General features: G+C 43.9%; 1 long non-coding RNA gene across 1 annotated transcript; it reads right to left on the reverse strand.

Annotated features, from left to right (window-relative positions):
- Positions 1 to 1,608: 1,608 nt before the first annotated feature.
- Positions 1,609 to 17,624, reverse strand: LOC144984189 (uncharacterized). The gene is made up of 2 exons (XR_013647891.1): positions 16,921 to 17,624; positions 1,609 to 3,010 (listed from the first exon to the last, which is right to left on the reverse strand). It is a non-coding gene; the product is annotated as an uncharacterized LOC144984189 (long non-coding RNA).
- Positions 17,625 to 19,744: the final 2,120 nt, after the last annotated feature.

Consider the following 19,744-nt stretch of genomic DNA (forward strand, 5'->3'; position numbering starts at 1 on the left):
CACACCTGCAGCTGAAGAGTCTGCTGTGAAACAGCATGCAAGCCGCCACCTTAACAAGCCTTCCCACAAGCGCTTACCAGCATGTTAAAACACTAACATCTTACTGACAGCACCAGTTAGCACTAATGTGTGGTGACCAGCACCTCCCCCTGTTCTCACACAGCTTCCAATACAGCAGGGACTTTTCTGTGTGCATCACGCCGTAGACGGTTCAAAGTGCTGAAAGAGATGGGAATCTTAGTAAACTCTGCCTCATTTTTGTTACATCATAAAGTGCTCCCAATTAAATATAAATTATTCTTCAGATCAAGTTGTCGTGACAGAAAAGTGCATCCCTGCATCAAAAAAATAGGAACGATTAGTTTTTAGTGATGTTAGAAATGAAAACAAAAACGTGTATTACTAAAACAATTAATGAATAATAATTACATGTTGTAATTATACAATAATAGGGAAATAATTTACTATTAAAATTTGATTATGATGTCCTTTTTTCATGTATTTAAAAAAAATCAGCTGTAAAGTTGTCCTAAAAATGTATAAAATGAATGTTCTTTGTCTACAATATGGAAATGTGGTGTGTGAACTGGTCAGATCTGATCCTACTATCAAGGTTCCTTTCATGTGGTGGGCTGATTCCATGAAACACTAACAAAAAGATGAATTGCACCTTTGCACAAGTCCTACAAATAATTGCTGTAAACTTTATGCTAAAAAGGTTAAAAGACACCAAGTAACTAAGTTACATTCCACAACAAAAAGGACTGGAGTTATGGTTTACTAAGCTTTGAAGTAGGCCTGGGCGAAAAATCGATCAAATGAATTAATTTGAATTTTTTGTCACGGGCGATTTAAAAAAGAACTAAATCGAGTTTTTGTGTAATGGCACATTTTTGACTCTCCAGAGCTTCCGTAGCGTTAGTTTCACACAGCGGTATGGCGAGCGACAAACAACAACATCATGGCACACACGAAACAGCAAGCAACAGCATGGCTAACAGTGAGAGTGGGAAAGAATAAAATCATCTGTTGTTTGGAACTGGAATGAGTTTACTGCCACAGACGTGGAGGAAGAGCCCCCCCCCACATGCTGCAACATTTGCCTACATTTGCATGCGCACCCCCAACACTTGTGCACGCTCTCACTCAGTCTCGTGTGGCACTCGCTTTTTCCTCTTACACATACAGCGTGCTGACACACATACACATAGTCATTCTACTACACCTATATAGTTCATTAGTTAGATAATTAGTTGTTACTGTTATTTGTTAATAAAGAATACTGCGTTGTTATTATGAATTGTATTCATTTGCGCCGGAGGATTTTGTGTTTGGCGGCGACGGGGCGGGGGCAGTGTTCTTGTGGGACACAAAAAAATGCGACTTCTCTACACCCAAAAAATGATTCAAGCCCCTCTTTCATGTAACACAATTACATTCTGTTTTTTTTACTTAAATATATTCATTTTAAAATTATGTATCTACATTTAATTGACCTAACATAAAATGTATTAATAGTTTCACCTATAAACTCCAGTTATCCAAAATAAATGAGTTCAAGTAAGGGGGCATGCTGTGCGCATGTTGAATGCTGTTTTCCTGTTTCTCTTTATTTATTCTTTTTATAGTATCTTCTGACATTTTTCGGCTACAATTTTTCACCTTATTTTGACCATTCAACTATTAAAATGTTCACCTCTTTTGTCTATTGTCTGCTATGACTTTTGGTCCTTCAAATCCTTCGACTTTTCGTAGAGAGAAAACTTTTGTTCGTGTTTTTCCACGTAAAAAATCGTACTGTGGCTTGGAATCGTTTCAACTCAGTTTCTCCCAATCAGGTTAAACACGACAAACCTCATTTATAGAGAAAATGATTCTATGTCATTATACTGACGAATGCAAGTTGCCACAAAGGTGTTAGCTCAGTAGATTAGTCATTGGGATTTGCATGCAGAGGTTCGAGACCGGCTAAAGACTGGCGTCAGATGATATTTTGTGTCTTGCCTTTCTTGATCAAATTGAGTTCGACTAACTCAATTATATTTCATTACATGGAAGAGTTTTCTTTGAAGTGGGGCTACTCATATTTATTGGATGGAAATCCTGCCCACAATTAAATTGAGTTCATCCAATGAGTTATTTTTTTGAGTGTAGTACCGATAGCAGAACCGTTGAGGTCAGATCTTAGGTATACTGCGGCCTTGAAGAATGTAGCCCCAGGGCTCGTTCAATACCGGGGCTCGGTACCCATTCATAGGAAAGGGGCACGGTGGACAACAATCACCGAAGCGGTCGCTTTGCATATAGCCAGAGACATGGTACCCATATATACCGTGGAGAAGACAGGGTTTATTAATTTAATTAAAACCTTAGACCATCCTTTAGAAAATGGTGCTACTTTCAAGGTGAACGTTTGTCTCCTTTTAGTCTAGACTACAAAGTGTGACATAAAACACAGCTGGGACTTTGATTCCAAGAGTGTGTTCATTTATTTATTATTCATCCCAGAAACGGGGGATACATCTGTCTTGTGTTTGATTAAATAAAAGCAAAATTTGCTTGAAGTTTTCTGCCGTTTGTACTTATTGCTTTCCTTAAGTGGGGGGGGGGGGGGGGGGGGGGCAGAAAAAAATCGAATTAAAGAAAATAAAATCTGAGATTTTATTTTTAGGCCAAATTGCCCAGCATTACTTTGAAGAAAGCTCCAGGTTTTCTAAATGTCTAAACTTACGCCATGAAGAAGAGGCTGAGAGTCATTCCAATATTTATAACAGAGCTTGGATAAAAACCCAACAAGATGCTGCTTGGATTCAGAGTCCAAGTACTGCAAACTAGAACAGGAAGTCAAGCTAGCAGACACAAATGATTCGATCTCCCAAAAATGAGAGAGGCAGCAACGGAGACGAGGGATGATTGAGTGAGTTTAGCTCTGGAACTTACCGGGGGGACACAGGCACCCATAGGGAGCTTCCCTCACCGCCCGGGTCTTCGCCAATCGAACTGCAAGTTTCTGTAAAGACAGGAACAGAGTATTGTCAGAACATTCTTTGTACCTTAATGCACCCGACCGACCAAACTGAAATGTCGTGTGCCAATTTCTAATTCCAACTAAAGAGATTTTTGAGATAAAATCTACACCAGCGTTAAAGAATAACTGTAAAGGCCCTCATCAAGATTTTCATTGGGAATCCTTTTGGTTTCCTTGTGGTAATATTGTCTGTTATAAAAATAATCTTTTTGCAAGATGATTAAGGGAAATGTGTTTTTCAGGAGTTCTTCCTTTTGTTTTGTTTTTCATTGTATCAAAGTGTGCCAGCTAACCTCGTCAATATAACAAGCTTGCATATCATTTGACCCTGAGCAGAACACAAAACCATCCAAGTACATTCTTCAAAGCATAGCAGTTAGTCCCTTTGGTGGTGGTTCCTCGTAAAGGAATGGCAGCGGAGCTGTTTAGAAGCCATCAACAGGTGCTGAATGGGATGTTATTAAGGCACTCTCATTCTAAGCACTGCTCTGGTATTCTGGGTAAAGCATGCGCCCTCAGTGTGTCCAATAAACCCAAACTGAGAAGATAGCTTAGGTTGAAACTTAGGGTCATTAGAAGAATATGAAAGGCATTTGTCTGCTTCCTTTTTCAAAGAATGAATGTACAAGAAGAGCACATCTAAAGGCTTGGTCACAACTGTCCTTACGGGTTGGTATAGGATATACAGTCATGTAGCGGTGAGGCTATAAATAGTTGACGGTAGATCCTCCCAAACGTGTCAAAGGTGTCGAGCTTATGAATGCTTTTTTGAAAAGCGTCTGGCAGAGAATTTGACGCACCTCAAAAGAGAGGCAGCAGATGTGAATGAAATGCACAAATCCCATTGAATGTGAATGTAGCAAAAGGCTTTACTAACGACTAGAGTAAAGGAGTAAAGGCACCATACGAAAAGCATCACCCATATGTCATAAGTGCATAGAAATAAAAGAAAAAACAACACTTACCACATGCACAAAAACCATGCATTCCATTTTTAACAAGCCTTAAGGGAACTGCAAGTCATACCTGCGGCCCCTAAGATGCAGTCGCTCCTCCCCACGACCCTCTACCGACCTGGACACCTTAAAAACCTACAGCACGGATCAACCCCTGTACTGTTGCTATACTTTAAAGCAGGCCACTAAAAAGTGACAGCTATGTATATTTCTTATGGTGCAGAAATGCAAAGTTCCTTTTCTAAGACCCTGCGACCATTTGGACTCATGAGAAAATTAGCAAATCAGAATATTTTGAAAAGTACTGAGCTGAAAGTCTGAGTTTCACAGACAAGCTCACACGGTGTTAGATGATCCCACAAGCTTTTTTTTTAAGTGTGCGGATGTCAGACGAGGCTTTAAAGCTGAGGAGAAAACATGTGGAGACTTTGAGAAGAACCAAAAATAAATAGATGTGTTTTCTTTCTTAAGTGTGCAGACAGCAAAGAAAACTACTCTCTAAAGACTACCATTACCTCAAAATAACATCAGATTCCAAAGTGAAGTGCTTTCATCATTCAAAAGTGCAAAATCAGTTGCAGGAGTCCACTTTCACCAAATTCCCTCTGCCTGCTTTACTATTCATAAGCACTGGAAGGAATTTATGTGGTTGATACCGGCGGGCCCCACTCACAACTGGAAAAGTCTTCAGCACCATTAACCAAAGCGCCATGTATCCGCTCTCCACCTCGCTCGCTAAACTTCAGCTGGAAGGCAGAAAACTTAAATAGGCATTTTCCAAACTAGATAATGGAGATAAAGCAGAGAGGATACTTGCTTCAAATCAAGCTGCAAGTTCCTGCCAAACGAGAAAGAGCTGCAACTTTAGCCTCATCAAAGGTTGCAGCAGCAGAGTCTGACAGAAGGAGAAGAACATAATGACCACACTTCAAGGACTGTCATTAGACTTTAACTTGTGTCCTCTTATGCATTATCTTACATTGTAATCAATTTGCTGCTCAGATTACACAGTGGTCTTTCCTTTTTAAACCAGAAAAAGTATTTTAGTCCAAACTTTAATTTGAATCTATATTGCAGAAAACAAAAAGGTCTCTATTTTTATAAACCTAATGGATTTTTCTTCCTGATGTTATTTTTTCTGTAGCTTCCCTCTGTGCATTGGTTTCTTCCAAAAAAAGTCCTAATAAAATACACCAAATGTATTCAACTTTTTGTCTTTCTCCCTCTTTTACTGAGAACAACTGACCATCCTGTTTGTCTTTTTTATTTAAATGTAGAGCTATTGTGATAAAATAGCTCAAATTAAATTAGTAAAATCACTTAATTTCTTTTTCTGAGTAATTTCCTTTCAACCCCTGGAAAGAAATGAATTAGCTACAAAATAAACTGGTATTGTAGATTGAATCCCACAGTTGACAGTTGGTTAGCACATGCATGTTTTTTTCCCCCACATACCCAGTCAGATAAGTTTAGATCAAAGCTATTTAGAAAAGAAAATCACAACAGTTTTCTCAGGTTTGCTCTTACAATTACTCTGTAACAAATCTGTAAAGTTCTGAAGACGGATGAAGTTTGGATTCCTTTTCCAGTCTGCAGGTCTGAAGCAAAGGCAGAGTTAACCATTTATGGATCAGAGGATAAATCTTTCTCCACATCTACAGATGTGGGAATTTTCTATGTTTTATCTAAGTTTTTGAGATCACATCCACCAACATTTGTAAAACAACATAACAGAAATCATAAAAAATTCTGTTTTATCCATAAAATAGATTCATTTCAGATGCCTTACCTGCAACAAGTACCACATTTTCTGCACCCTCGGATCGTAAGGCACACCATTAATTGAACTTATGCCTCCTATAAATAAATATTACCTTCATGCAGTAATTTGGAATCATGAGGTGGAATGCAGAGGGTCCCTAACCAAGTACGACAGCCCCCTATAAGAGCCTATATGGATGACCTCACCATCACAATGACATTGGTCCCAGGAAGCAGGTGAATCTTACAAGGACTTGAGAGACTCCTCACCTGGGTAAGGATGATATTTAAGCCTTCAAAGTCAAGGTCCATGGTGCTGAAGAGGTATAAAGTGGTTGACAAGTTCAGTTTTTCTATCTCAGGGACTGTCATCTCAACTATCACAGAGCAACCTGTTAAGAGTTTGAGGAAGCTTTTTGACTCCAGCCTGAAAGACTCTGCTGCAATTCAGAAATCCAACAAAGAACTTGGATCTACCTGCATTCCACCCTGCCCCAAGTCTTCTGGCCTTTGCTGGTCTATGCAGTCCCATTGACAACAGTAGAGTCCCAAGAAAGGAAGATCAGTGGCTTTCTTCGGAAGTGGCCGGGCCTTCCACGTAGTCTTACCAGTGCTGCACTGTATGGGACGAGTAATATCCTGCAGTTGCCCTTCGGTGGCCTCACGGAAGAATTTATAGTGGTTTGCAGAAGAGAAGCCCTACAGTATAGGGATTCTAGGGACTGCAAAGTGTCTGCAGCCGGTACAGGAAGGAAATGGAAGGCTGGAAAAGCAGTGGAGGGGGCAGAGTCACATCTGAGACAAAAGGCATGGGTGGGCACTGTGGCGAAAGGCAGATCGGGCTTGAGCTTCCCAAAGACTCTGGTCAGCCAGGCCCGTGGCAAGGAAAGACACAATCTACTCCAGGAAGAGGTCCGAGCAGGTGTGGAGAAAGAGCGAGTGAGCAGGGCGACGGGTCTTGGGCAGCAGGGAGCATGGACTAGGTGTGAGAGTACGCTGCAGCGCAGGATTACCTGGGCAAACATCTTGCAGGCAGACTTCCATCAGGTCCCTTTCCTGGTACAAGCTGTCTATGATGCCCTGTCAAGCCCAGCAAACCTCCATGTCTGGGGGAAGAGCGAGACGCCATCCTGCCTTCTTTGCTCTGGAAGAGGCTCTTTAGAACATCTCCTTAGCAGCTGCCCAAGGGCTCTGGCTGATGGTCGCTACCGCTGGAGCCACGACCAGGTGCTTTTGGCACTTGCTGAAAGCTTAATCTCAGCCCATAAAACCAGCAAAAACCATCACGCTGCAAAGAAGTCAGTCCCCTTCATCAAAGCTGGAGAGAAACCTCAGGCGCTGCCACAACAGGCCTCATCCACATAGCCTCAGACTGGCAACTGCAGGTCGGCCTAGAAAAACAGCTGAGGTTCCCATTGTAAATACAAATCTCCGCCCAGACATGTCCGTTATCTCTGAGGTTTCAAAACATCTGATCATGCTGGAACTTATGGTGCCCTGGGAAGAGCGTATTGAGGAAGCAAATGAGACGAAACGCGTTAAGTACCAGGAACTGGTGGAGGGGTGAAGGGACAGAGGCTGGAAAACCGTCTACTGTATGAGCCTGTAGAAGTTGGCTGTAGAGGCTTTGCCGGAGGTTCTCTTTGCAAAGTCCTCTGTCATTTAGGCACTACAGCAGCGGCCAAGAAGAGGGCCATTCAATCCGTGAGCGAAGCCGCAGAGAAGGCCACGAGGTGGCTGTGGATTAAGAGGGCTGATCCATGGACTACTACTAGAACACAAGTCTGGGTCTGATCAACCCCAGCGTTGCCTGGGTGAGGGTGTATGATGCTGTGAGACCCGAAACACCGCATGTTCTCAGGATACATCAGTGAGGATGCGTCCAAGCGCATCCATATTTCTTGCCTAGATCATGGTTTTATTGGACTTAAAGCAGATTTAAAACCTTTTTTTCCTAATAATCTGATCCTGTCAGTGAGCGTGTCGTTTCATCAAGAAAACCCTTAAACTGTCCTGCTTAGCTTCACGATCAGCTGTAATGCCCTTTGAGTGAGGTTAGACCTGTTGTCTGTGCGTGGGGGGTGGCGTAATCGTTAACTGTGCTCTGATGAAGTGCAGAGGTGACTCCTGCAGTTCTGCTGGAGTTGGCTGTTTATAGTGGGCTGTCTGATTAGCACGTGGGTCATTCCAGCATTCATCTCCATGTACTTGTGTTGCCTGTGCATGTGTGGGCCTCACAGTGAACTGGGTGACAACTCTTTGGGGATCACAGTGAGGAAACCAGGGCAAAGGGAGGCTATATTTTACACATTTCCACACCTCACAGCATGGTCTCCAGCTCCCATCAGACCTCCTCACTCAATCTGTGCGCCAAGCTTCAAGCAGGTCTGCTGTGAGTGCTATGAGGATAATTATGAGTGTTAAAGGGGGACATGTTGAGGGTGAGATAACAGCAGAGAGAGGGGCAGACCAAGGGTCAGCTTTTTTTTCAGAGGTCTGCTTCGTAGCACCTCTTTTCTGGGAGGCATGGCTGAATTTGAAGACCTCACAAATTTTCTCTGGATCGTCACACTTTTGAAACTTAGCAGTTCTACGAATGAAAAAAACGAATAGTTTTTGAACATGAAAAAGCCTTTTTGACACAATTTGTTAAATGTAATAACACTGGTTTTCTGCCTCAATCCTATAAAGTACACATTACATTGTGGGCGGCAGTAGTTCAGGCCAATGATCAAAGGGTCAGCGGATCGATCCCCTTCCTCCCAGTCAACTGTCGGTGTGTCCTTCGGCAAGACACTTCACCCTCCCTGCCTCCAGTGTGACTCCACTGGTGCGTTAAAAGTTGCATGAATTTCTCTGTGATGGTCAGAGGGGCCGTAGGCGTGAATTGGCAGCCACGCCTCTGTCAGTCTGCCCCAGGGCAGCTGTGGTACATCAGTAGATACCATCATCAAGTCTCAACGAGGAGTGAATGAATAATGGACATAATGTAAGCGCTTTGAGCAGCTGGAAAAAGCTCAGATAAATACATTTTTATGATTATTTCACTACAACTGGAGGGACGAAGGACATGAAGTTCATAAAGACATTCAAATAATAATTAAAGCTGAATTTCAGAGTGAAAATGGGAACTTCTGGAAAAAATATATAAACCTACTCTGGTAAAAAAAAAAAAGGCAAAGTGGAGTCTTGTGATTTCTAAGCACTATATTTATTTCTATTAGTGTTTCATCTAATATAATTCCACTATTACTCTCAAATTTCCCTTCTTTTTTCATTTGTGTGCCAATTTCTTTGAATTTATTGTTGCGTCAATATCCTCCACTCCTAGAAAGTAATGAGGATGCCTTTGACACCTGCAAAAAAAGTTTAGAAATCCACATGAAGCCAATCCAGACAATTTGATAGAAAGTTGTAGTCACTCTTTGACTACTTCCTACCTTTTACCAGTTTTAGCAGTTATAAACATGTTTATTAATCCAGAGAAAAGAACACCAGGGAAAATAGATAATTAGTCATGTGATTAAGTTTGGTGACTGTGGTTTTAGAATCTTTAGCTCTATTAAGCTTTTAATATCAGGTGTGATTTTAAATCTCCATCATGAATGAATGATGACTTTCATTTAAACTCATAACATAAATATGATGTTACAAATTCATGAATAGTGTCACGGTGAGGTGGCTCGAGAGCCGGTAGGACCCAGAATGCAGAGGCAGGAGGCACAAAGTTCCGGGGCAAGGGGTTTAATTACAAACACAAACAAAAGCGCTGCAGAGCAGGATGACAAAAACCAAACGAAAACTCACTGTGGCGTGGCGAGGGACAAGGAACGAGGAACAGGGCATGACATGGCATGAACACCAGAACAGGAATACTAATGGACCAACACAGGAGGAAGGCAGAGACAAGACTTATATAAAGACAGGGCAGACAAGACACAGGTGGACACGATCAGGGCTGATGGGGACCAAAGGAAGTAAAACTCAAGAAAACAGACAAGACAGGAGACTTTCAAAATAAAACAGGAAACAGAAACAAGACAGAACAAGGACCAAAAACAAGACAACAAGTTCAAATCATGACAGTACCCCCCCCTCAAGGAACCGCTCCGAGGTTCCAAAAGTCACATGAGGGGGGGGCCCCGGAGGAAAAACCTCGACGGGCACAAGAGTCCAGAGGACGGCCGGGGTCCGCGCCGTCCGGCGAGGCAGGTCCGGAGGACGGCCGGGGGGCCGAGCGGTCCGGCGAGGCAGGTCCGGAGGACGGCCGGGGGGCCGAGCGGTCCGGCGTGGCAGGTCCGGAGGACGGCCGGGGGGCCGAGCGGTCCGGCGTGGCAGGTCCGGAGGACGGCCGGGGGGCCGAGCGGTCCGGCGTGGCAGGTCCGGCATGAGATGCGTGGAGTCGTCAGGCGTGGAGTCGTCAGGCGTGGAGTCGTCAGGCGTGGAGTCGTCAGGCGTGGAGTCGTCAGGCATGGAGTCGTCAGGCATGGAGTCGTCAGGCATGGAGTCGTCAGGCATGGAGTCGTCAGGCATGGAGTCGTCAGGCATGGAGTCAGGCATGGAGTCAGGCATGGAGTCAGGCATGGAGTCAGGCATGGAGTCAGGCATGGAGTCAGGCATGGAGTCAGGCATGGAGTCAGGCATGGAGTCAGGCATGGAGTCAGGCATGGGCTCTGGCGGGTCGGGCCAGCAGTCAGGCTCTGGCGGGTCGGGCCAGCAGTCAGGCTCTGGCGGGTCGGGCCAGCAGTCAGGCTCTGGCGGGTCGGGCCAGCAGTCAGGCTCTGGCGGGTCGGGCCAGCAGTCAGGCTTGGCAGTGGAACCGGTGACCCGTCGGGGCGCAGGCGGCACCCCCCTGGGAGCCGGGACGGGTCGGGGCGCAGGCGGCACCCCCCTGGGAGCAGGGACGGGTCGGGGCGCAGGCGGCACCCCCCTGGGAGCAGGGACGGGTCGGGGCGCAGGCGGCACCCCCCTGGGAGCAGGGATGGGTCGGGGCGCAGGCGGCACCCCCCTGGGAGCAGGAACGGGTCGGGGCGCAGGCGGCACCCCCCCGGGAGCAGGAATGGGTCGGGGCGCAGGCAGCACCCCCCTGGGAGCTGGGATGGGTCGGGGTGCAGGCGGCATCCCCCTGGGAGCCGGGACGGGTTGGGGTGCGTCCGGGACCACCACTGGACATGGCTGTGGTGCGTCCGGGACCACCACCGGAACATGACGGGGATGGGGTGCATCCGGCACCACCACTGGAAAGCGATGTGGTGCGTGCCGGACCACCTCTGGAACAGGAACGGGACATGGACGGGGACGGTGGCGGCGACGGCGACGACCCCCCTTCATGGTGAGATGGCTCCCCTCCATAGCTGGAGTGCAGAACTGGAGTGTGTTAAAGTCCCAATAGGACCTGGTCCTCTCTGCTTCGAGGCAGTAGGCCTCCAAAAGCTGCATGTCCCGCTCTGCTGGGTCCAGAAAACTTGGTTGGTCCATTCTGTCACGGTGAGGTGGCTCGAGAGCCGGTAGGACCCAGAATGCAGAGGCAGGAGGCACAAAGTTCCGGGGCAAGGGGTTTAATTACAAACACAAACAAAAGCGCTGCAGAGCAGGATGACAAAAACCAAACGAAAACTCACTGTGGCGTGGCGAGGGACAAGGAACGAGGAACAGGGCATGACATGGCATGAACACCAGAACAGGAATACTAATGGACCAACACAGGAGGAAGGCAGAGACAAGACTTATATAAAGACAGGGCAGACAAGACACAGGTGGACACGATCAGGGCTGATGGGGACCAAAGGAAGTAAAACTCAAGAAAACAGACAAGACAGGAGACTTTCAAAATAAAACAGGAAACAGAAACAAGACAGAACAAGGACCAAAAACAAGACAACAAGTTCAAATCATGACAAATAGATCATTTTTAATGTAAAAACTTAAGAGTTTTTGTTGTTTTTGAGATAATGGAGCTTCCACTTTGGTAGCTCATTAAAAATAAAAATAACTTTTTCTTTTAAAATGCTTTTGTAGGTCTTTTTTTGCATTAGTTTAAAATGTTTGAGAAGGAAATATTTGAGCCAAATGTGTGCATCTTACTAACACTACAGAACTGTTTTTAGATGCTTTCTGCTGCTGCATTCTGCTGCATTTTAAGGGAATAAAAAGGTTGTGATCTTTTTATGATCTGCAGACTTCTAGTATTCATATGTAATAATAAACCGGAAATATATAGTGCTGACCAAAGTAAAGAGAATGAAATAAATATCCAATCCCTGATCGGGATGCAACATCCGATTTCAATTGAGTCGGAAACTACATGACCTGTCACTCCCACCTTGTTTCAACACTTAAAGAGACAGGCTGATAGAGATAAAACAAACATTACTGTAGCTACGCTGACTCCCGACCTTGTTACTAAAATGCGAAAAAACAGTCTGACACCGCTACACGTTAGCCACATTAGCGTATTCTCAAAAACTTCCAAACAAACGCTTTGACGGAGCGCTGTATACCTCTCAAAATGGCTTTGACATCAGTAATAAATCACAATTGACCCATGTATGAGGCGCTCTGCATTTTTCATTGCACTTGATAAAAAAGGGTTTTATGTATCGATGAGTCCTGCGACACCGACGCGTCGGCTCACGAGTCGAGCTCATAAAGTGAGACCTGTCGGTGTGCGTATCGCTCTAGGAAAAGTCATGTGACCTATCGAGCCACTGTGTCGGTATGTCACAAAGGAGTCACACAAGGAAGTGCATCAGCCAGCAGTGTTGCCAGATTCTGCAGTTTTCCACCCAATTGGGTGATTTTGATATAGTGGAGAAATTTTGCTTAGGGCGGATTTCGCATCAATTTGGCGGGTTTTAGTTAGTTTTATTATGAGTCTGAGCTATCTTTTATTTTGAAGATCTTCTCGCTTACATTTCTGTCACCTGGGTACTAAATCAGTCCGGCGGTGAGTTTAACAGAATAGTGGTGGGGGGGATTTTTGATGCCCTGGATGCGCTCCCAGCTTCCAGCTGTTGACAGATTCTCGAGACCCCGTTTTCCCCGTCCACCTGTGTTTGAGGTTTTATTTTACTGAATCTTTACTTTAGGTGTTGAATTTGGTGTTTTAATGAGGTTCGTGGAATTAAACTGACTCTTATTTGAAATGAATAATTTTCTGTTTTGGAGGTTAGAAGTGGTATTTGTCAGTAGACCTGGCAAACTTAAAAACATCTCCTCAATTCTGGGATATTATAGAGCGATACATGAGAATAAGGACCTAAAATGACAAATATTGTGTTTAGATTAAATTTAAACAGTATTTCAGCTGAGAGAACGTGGTTGCCTGCAATGACGTTTTTGGTCCAGCAGGGATCAGTATTGAGTGACAGTATCAATACAGTTTGGGCAATGTGCCGAAACGCTTCACGAAACCTCATCTACTCATCACTACTTTAAGCGTGCCTTTGTCACAAGAACTGGCAGACGGCTGGATGCAAATGCAGCAGGTGTATTAGCTCTGCTACGAGTCAACAAAGCTAAATCAGGTTCAGGCAAGCAGGGGTCAAATACGAGGATGAGAACATCAGAGAAACAACTAGAGTAATCCGGATCAAGGCAAGAGTCAGCAGGGGGCAGGCAAACAGGGTCAGGAAAGCAGAAGATCAGGCCTGGGTATACCACTGAGTAAGGAAGGCTGACCTGCACAAGCAATACTTCACACTAAGTGAGGCTCGGTGCAGTGTTCAAGTATGCTGTGATTGATTGGGTGAATGAGAGTCAGGTGTGTGGCAACCAGGAAGTACACGCTGGGGTTGCTGGGAACTGTAGTGTGGTTAAAACTTGGAGAAGGTACCCCTGGTGACCAGAGGGGGAGACAGAGTTCTGACATCCGACAGCCTTATAGTGTGGAAAATATAGTGTTAAAATACAAGTTGGTGAAAATTGAGCATTACTACTGGACATTTTCAACTTTTCGGATCTTTTTTCCCTACTGATTCTGTTGGATAGACCTTTAGAGAATTCTTTTTTCTTTTCCTGTCTGATTAGGTCCAAAGTCACTGCAGCCTTTGGCCATTACTCAACAATTATACACAGCCACTACAGCCACTGATTGTAGTGGAAAATGATCACTTTCAGCAAATTTAAACTGACCGTCACAGCTTTTGTGAATATAATCAAGCCAAATGTCGAAGTGTGTAAACTTTTGTTGAGGGTCATTTGTGAGATGACAGTTTCACTGATTATTCCACATAAGGCACACTTGAGTCATTCATTTCTTCACCTGACTCCTGAAACTAAATTCAGGAAATACTTTCTGTTGAGGTAAAAGAACACTTCAGTGCATTGACTGTGTAATCTAAAATTCAAAGAAGCCATCAGCTCTTCACAGCGACTAAGGAAACACAAGAGTACAAACACGGCAGCTCAAACTCAGAGACACGCTGCAGGGCCAGACGGTGCTTTCCTCAGCAGAGGAAACCGGTCATCACTGAAGCAGACAGGCTGGTGGATTCTGGACAGTGTTGGTGAAAGTACCGCAGGGTCCGCCCTCTTTCTCTCTGTCTTTGTTCAAAAGGCCACATCTGTGCTTGTGTCCCATTAATAATTACTATTTATACGAGCAAAGCTAAACAGAGAGGCAGCCTGCATCGCCCCGAGCTGGTCTGCAGAGAAATCCTCCTGGCTGGGCCCCCGTAGAGAAACTCCAGGACAAAGTACTCAAACAGAACCTGATCGCCACCTCTGGTTTTAGATAAATAGTTCCTACTACAACAATCTCGAAGGAATCATTAGCTGGAAACAAGTGAACCTCTAACTTCAAACTGCTACCAACTGTTTGCAGTGCACATTTCAGCACACAACTTTCTGAAAATAAATGGTCTTGTCTTATTAGGTCTTGATGTTTGCTTTGAGCTTTGAACTCCCCAGAGAGGAAAGCATGAGCTCCCGTCAGAGCATCGGCCCAGCTTTACATTAAGCAGGGAGATATAACTCAGCAAGTTCTGTCCAAATGCAAAGCTGCAGCTAAAATACATGAGTGATGGGCTGCTCCTGTGAGAGTCTACAAACAGAAAAATGGCATGCGGACTGTGCACAAAACATCAATTCAGAGTATTTCTTTGAATAGACACATTTGCAACAAGAAGACAACTGAGCTTTCTGTGTCTCAGGATGACAGTTATGGCTTGTTTTAGCAGATCGCCTCGAAATTTTGTGTTTGCGGGTCAGAATATTCACAAGTCAAAATAATGCTGTTTTTTTTTTCTCTGCAAAACATCAGTCCCATCCCCAACAGTGACAATGCCCCTACAGAGTCAGGATGGAGGGGGGATGATGAAAGCTAGCCCCAGACCAAATGAAAGGAGAGAAAACGGAGGTGGGGGGGGGGATGGGGGCGAAGTGCAACTTTAGTTACCGCTTGTTAGTTATTGTTAGCTGTGATTAGTGGAAGGGCAGCGACCAGAGCTGTAGCAACAGATGTGACAGAGCCAAGAGAGAGCCGGGCGTTATCTTTGCAAAGATGAGCTAGTGATGCCTCTGCCACATGGTCACCCCTCTGAAGAACGCCTCACATGGGGAGGAGGAACGGAAATGTGTCCTCCCTTCACTGACGCTCGGCGCCCTCAACAGACACGGATCCTCCTGAAGATTACGCTGGATTTCAAAACAGTTAATGGGGTTTAATGAATAGTTCATGTAACCTGACTCAAAACGGATTTATAAGGATTTTTTTTTTATTCTTTACTCTGTTGTCTAAAACATTTACTAAGCCGACAAAGAGAGCTTCTAAAAGCTCTATCAAATGTTATATTCAGCAGGAAGCAACGACTGAATATGACTTCTTCTTCATCCCGCGACTGTTCACGTGTGTTGGAAAAAAATGGTTTTAGCAAAAATAGGATCATATTTGGAGAACAGCAATGAAGCTATCACTCATTCACATATATTTTTTTTTAATGTTTGCAGCGCTGCCTAATTTCAGAAGATAAACTTTCAAATTAAAATGTATTTATTTATTAAACTTTTATTTAACCAGGAAGGTCCAATAGAGATTAAAAACCTCTTGTCCAAGTGAGTCCTGGCCAAAAGGGAGCAATTTCAAAAAAAAAAAAAAAAACGCACATTAAACGGATGACAATAACCATTATATTGCATTAAAATTTCTAACTCTCTTCCAAATTAATGAAGCAGTCTCAAAGACCATTTTAAAAGCATTTAAAGGCAGCAGATCTGTCAGCTTCCAATCTTTCTGTAATGTGTTCCAGCCAGGAGGAGCAGAGTGAACAAATGCTTTTTTCTCCAGCTGTATGAGCAAAAGGCACAGTCAACAGTATCAGCTCATTCGATCTCAATGAGGGAGATTCAGCGTAAGGAACATATGTAAAGGGGGAGCAAACCAAGCCTGGCCTTGTGAATAAAGGTGTACCAACAGGACTGCCTCCAAATAGCCAAGGAAGGCAGTTTTAATCTTTTATTGCAGTCACACTGGTGTGTCATCGATTTTGAGTTAGTTAGACCCTCACAAATCTAAACCCAAATGAGGTAGTGTTGGGGGAGTGATGGCTTTTCTGAGGAACAGGACAGCTTGGAAAACTAAAAGTGTAAGGCAGCAATTAAGAAACTGCTGGGCAAGACTTGTATTTACCTATTCATATATAATGGAATTACATTGTTTATCTGTTTTTTTACCATGCACTCTCTTAAAATCATTCGGTTATTTCTTAAACCCAATTATTGGATTATTCATGTTGGAATATATTTTTGATTACTTTTTAGAGCAATACATTTTGTTTGGGTCATAGTAATTTTATTTGAACACAATTTCTAGTTTTTTTCCTGAGATTTTTCCCCCTGAGATCAAATATTCCAAGTTAGTTTAGTGCATTTAAAACCATGGCGTTGTTGGATATGGAGTTTTTAGTGTGCAGTTCAACATTTCTTTGGCAGTAGACTGTGTAATGATAACCAACGAGATATGACTACAAAGAATACAATTATAACATATATTCTTATGCAATGAAACTTCATAGCTTCATAGGGATAAATAAAAAGGTCCTAAACCTGTGAATTTCGTTTTTTCTTAAATACATCATCGTCTGCTTCAAAGAGACTCAGACAAGTTTCAAAGTTTTAATTAAGGCCAACACGTTTTTCAAAGTTTGGACCCTTTTCTAGCTCTTTTCCAGCTCATACCTCCTCCAGGATCTGGTCCAGTCGGGCCAGAACGAGAGGCTCCACCTGCTCTGGAGACAACATCCACGCGGACAACTGCGCGTCCTGCAGCCGCTGCTCCACGCTTACTATCCTGGTCTGCAGGTCCGAGCTCCGTAGGAAAACCAAAACGCAAACTCCAAAGCAGAGGAAGGAGACCACGATGCAGCCGCTGAGAGCTGACCACAGCCTCCAGTTTATCCGCAGGGGCTGCTTAGGAGTTTGATGCTGACGCTCCGCGCTCAGCCTCCTCTTCTCACCTGCTGAAGCCGCAGTACTCCGCTTCTGATCCACTTCCATTCTAAGCTATTAACTAGTTTTATCAACCAGGAAACTCCCGTGTTCCTCGGGTGAAGGGCACCAAATAGAACAGAAAAAGTACTTCTTTCAGTTTGTGACTCTGCGGTGATCAAACTCCTGCCTTCTTCAACGTAATCAGAAGTTCATCCAGCTAATACGATAAATAGTTTGTAAGTTCATCAGCAGCTGCTGGCCTGCTGGATACGGCTTTTCCTCCTCGGCTTCTCTCCCAGTCCCGCGCGCTCTGCTCTGTGAGAGCGCACGCGGTGCGGCAGGTTTTGCAGTCAGAGCGCGTCTGTGAAACCCGAGCCAGCCTCAGCCTCCCTCTCCTCCTCCCAGCCTCGGATGCCGCGGGCCCTTTGCTCGCTCCGCACGCCCCTCCTCTGACAAGGCCTGAGGTTAAATACCGGAGCGCGGTTCGTGGCAGCCTCGCTGCGCCCGCTTTGATCCGCGCGCTGGTGGAGATATTTTTAGGGGTGTGCAAAGCCAGGGCGCACGGTCTCAAATCTGGCTTTGGTACTGCAAGTCCGGATCAAAACAACACTGTGCCTTGCTTTTTGTAGTTCCGATCTTGGGCTTTACTGGATTCTTTGCGCACTTTCATCCAGATAAGGCTCTGATAGATCCGCCTCTATTGTTGTCCTTAATCAAATCATATGGAAACAAAAATGTTCTGAATGTTTAATAGACAAGCAAGAAAACAGCAAAATAAGTGATGTAGGAAAGACTTATCAAAATGAATGAAATGAAAGTGCACCTTGAAGAGATACACCAGTTTCTTTATCTCCTTAAACTCTTCAGGGCTGTGGTGTAGTGGTTAGTGCTCTCGCCTCACATCCAGAAGGTCCTGGTGGACCTGTCTCTGTGGAGTTCTTCTGGATTTTCTTCAGGCACTTTGGTTACACACTTTAACCCTTGTGCTATCTTAGATGACCCCACCCTTACATTGACGTGTTCTCCCTACCATGACAAAGGTGGATAAAGGTGGAAAGATTTCATGTAATCCATGGACACCAGTGAAGATCACAAATCAGTGAAGAAAAAAGGTTCAGAGCACTGTCTAGTGGGTCTAGATGACCCAACTCCCAATGTTAAAGTGCCAAGGATAGCACAAGGGTTACGAGTGAATTGCTCTCTCTAAATTGGCCCTATAGGTGTGAATGCAGTCGATTGGCCTTACAATAGACCGGTATCCTGTTCAGGATGAACCCTGCCTTTGCCCAACAGGGTTGACTTCAGCAACCTCAGTAACCTAAAAGGGATTGAGCCAGTTCTGAAAATGGATGAAGTTTGGATTCCTTTTCCAGTCTGCATGTCTGGAGCAAAAGCTGAGTTAACCATTTATGGGCCAGAGGATAAATCTTTCTCCACATATTCTGTTTTATCCATAAAATAGATTCATTTCAGATGCCATACCTGCAACAAGTACCACATTTTCTGCACCCTAGGATTATAAGGCACACTGTTGAATGATCTATTTTTGAACTTACGTCAAATATAAGACGCACTGAACCTTAAGGCGCATTAAGTGAGACAAAAGAGTCAGAGAAAGACAGTATGTCAGTCAAACTTTATTAACTGCGTTCACAGCAATTCTACACCACCAACACATTAGCCACATTGGTGTTTTCACAATGACACCCAACCTAGTAACTCGTACCAAATCTCTTCAATATCAGTAAACACAACTAGAAAAAATAATAATAATAATGAAACAAAGGAGAAACAGTATAGAAGTTTTTGAGTTTATCTCCATCGTTGCTAACAGTATGGTCCTTGCAGTCAGTGACTGCTGCTGCAGGCCATAATCCATACGCGAGGCACTCCGGAGGTAGATTTGTTTTTTTGAATTAACGCTTTTAAGTGTTCCTTAGTGTGGAACATACAGTTGATCAGGAGAACACCAATCATTTCTTAGAAAAAAAAAGTTTGACATGTTTTGTAAAACCGTGTATCCTCCAGCTGCTATAGAATCTGTGGACACGTGTGTCAATTTTAGGTTAAACGATATGTAATGACGGTAGAACAAATAAGCACCCAGACAAAACAAACAAAAAAAGCATGCTGTTTAAAACTGTAGATGATACAATTTACAAAGTCTAAACATTGAACCAAACTCTTTTTGGAGTCGCCTAAATATTTATGTGCACTCTTCCAAAGACTGGAGAGCTTTTACTTCATCTTCTTTTAGGGTTATTGGCAGTTGGCACCCGCTGTGCTTCTAAAAGACCCTATACCTCATTAAAACACTGATTCTTTTTAGGATTTTCCATTTTTTGTTTTTGGGATTGTGCTAAATACATATAAGCCTTAAACAGGCATGAAGTTTGAAAAGTGCTCATTTAGAGGAAGACTAAGCAAAATGAATCTTTTTGAATTTTAAAAATATTTTTTATTGAATAAAAAACATTAGTCAATAGTTGCTGCCTGCTTTGCATCACTTTTTTCTCTTCTCCTTATTCCTGAACCAACTGTTCTCTTGTTCCCAGAGTTAAGGATTAATCTT

The sequence above is a fragment of the Oryzias latipes genome, chromosome 15 (assembly GCF_053564925.1).
Source record: "Oryzias latipes strain Hd-rR chromosome 15, Olatipes_Hd-rR_3.1".
Lineage (NCBI taxonomy): Eukaryota > Metazoa > Chordata > Actinopteri > Beloniformes > Adrianichthyidae > Oryzias > Oryzias latipes.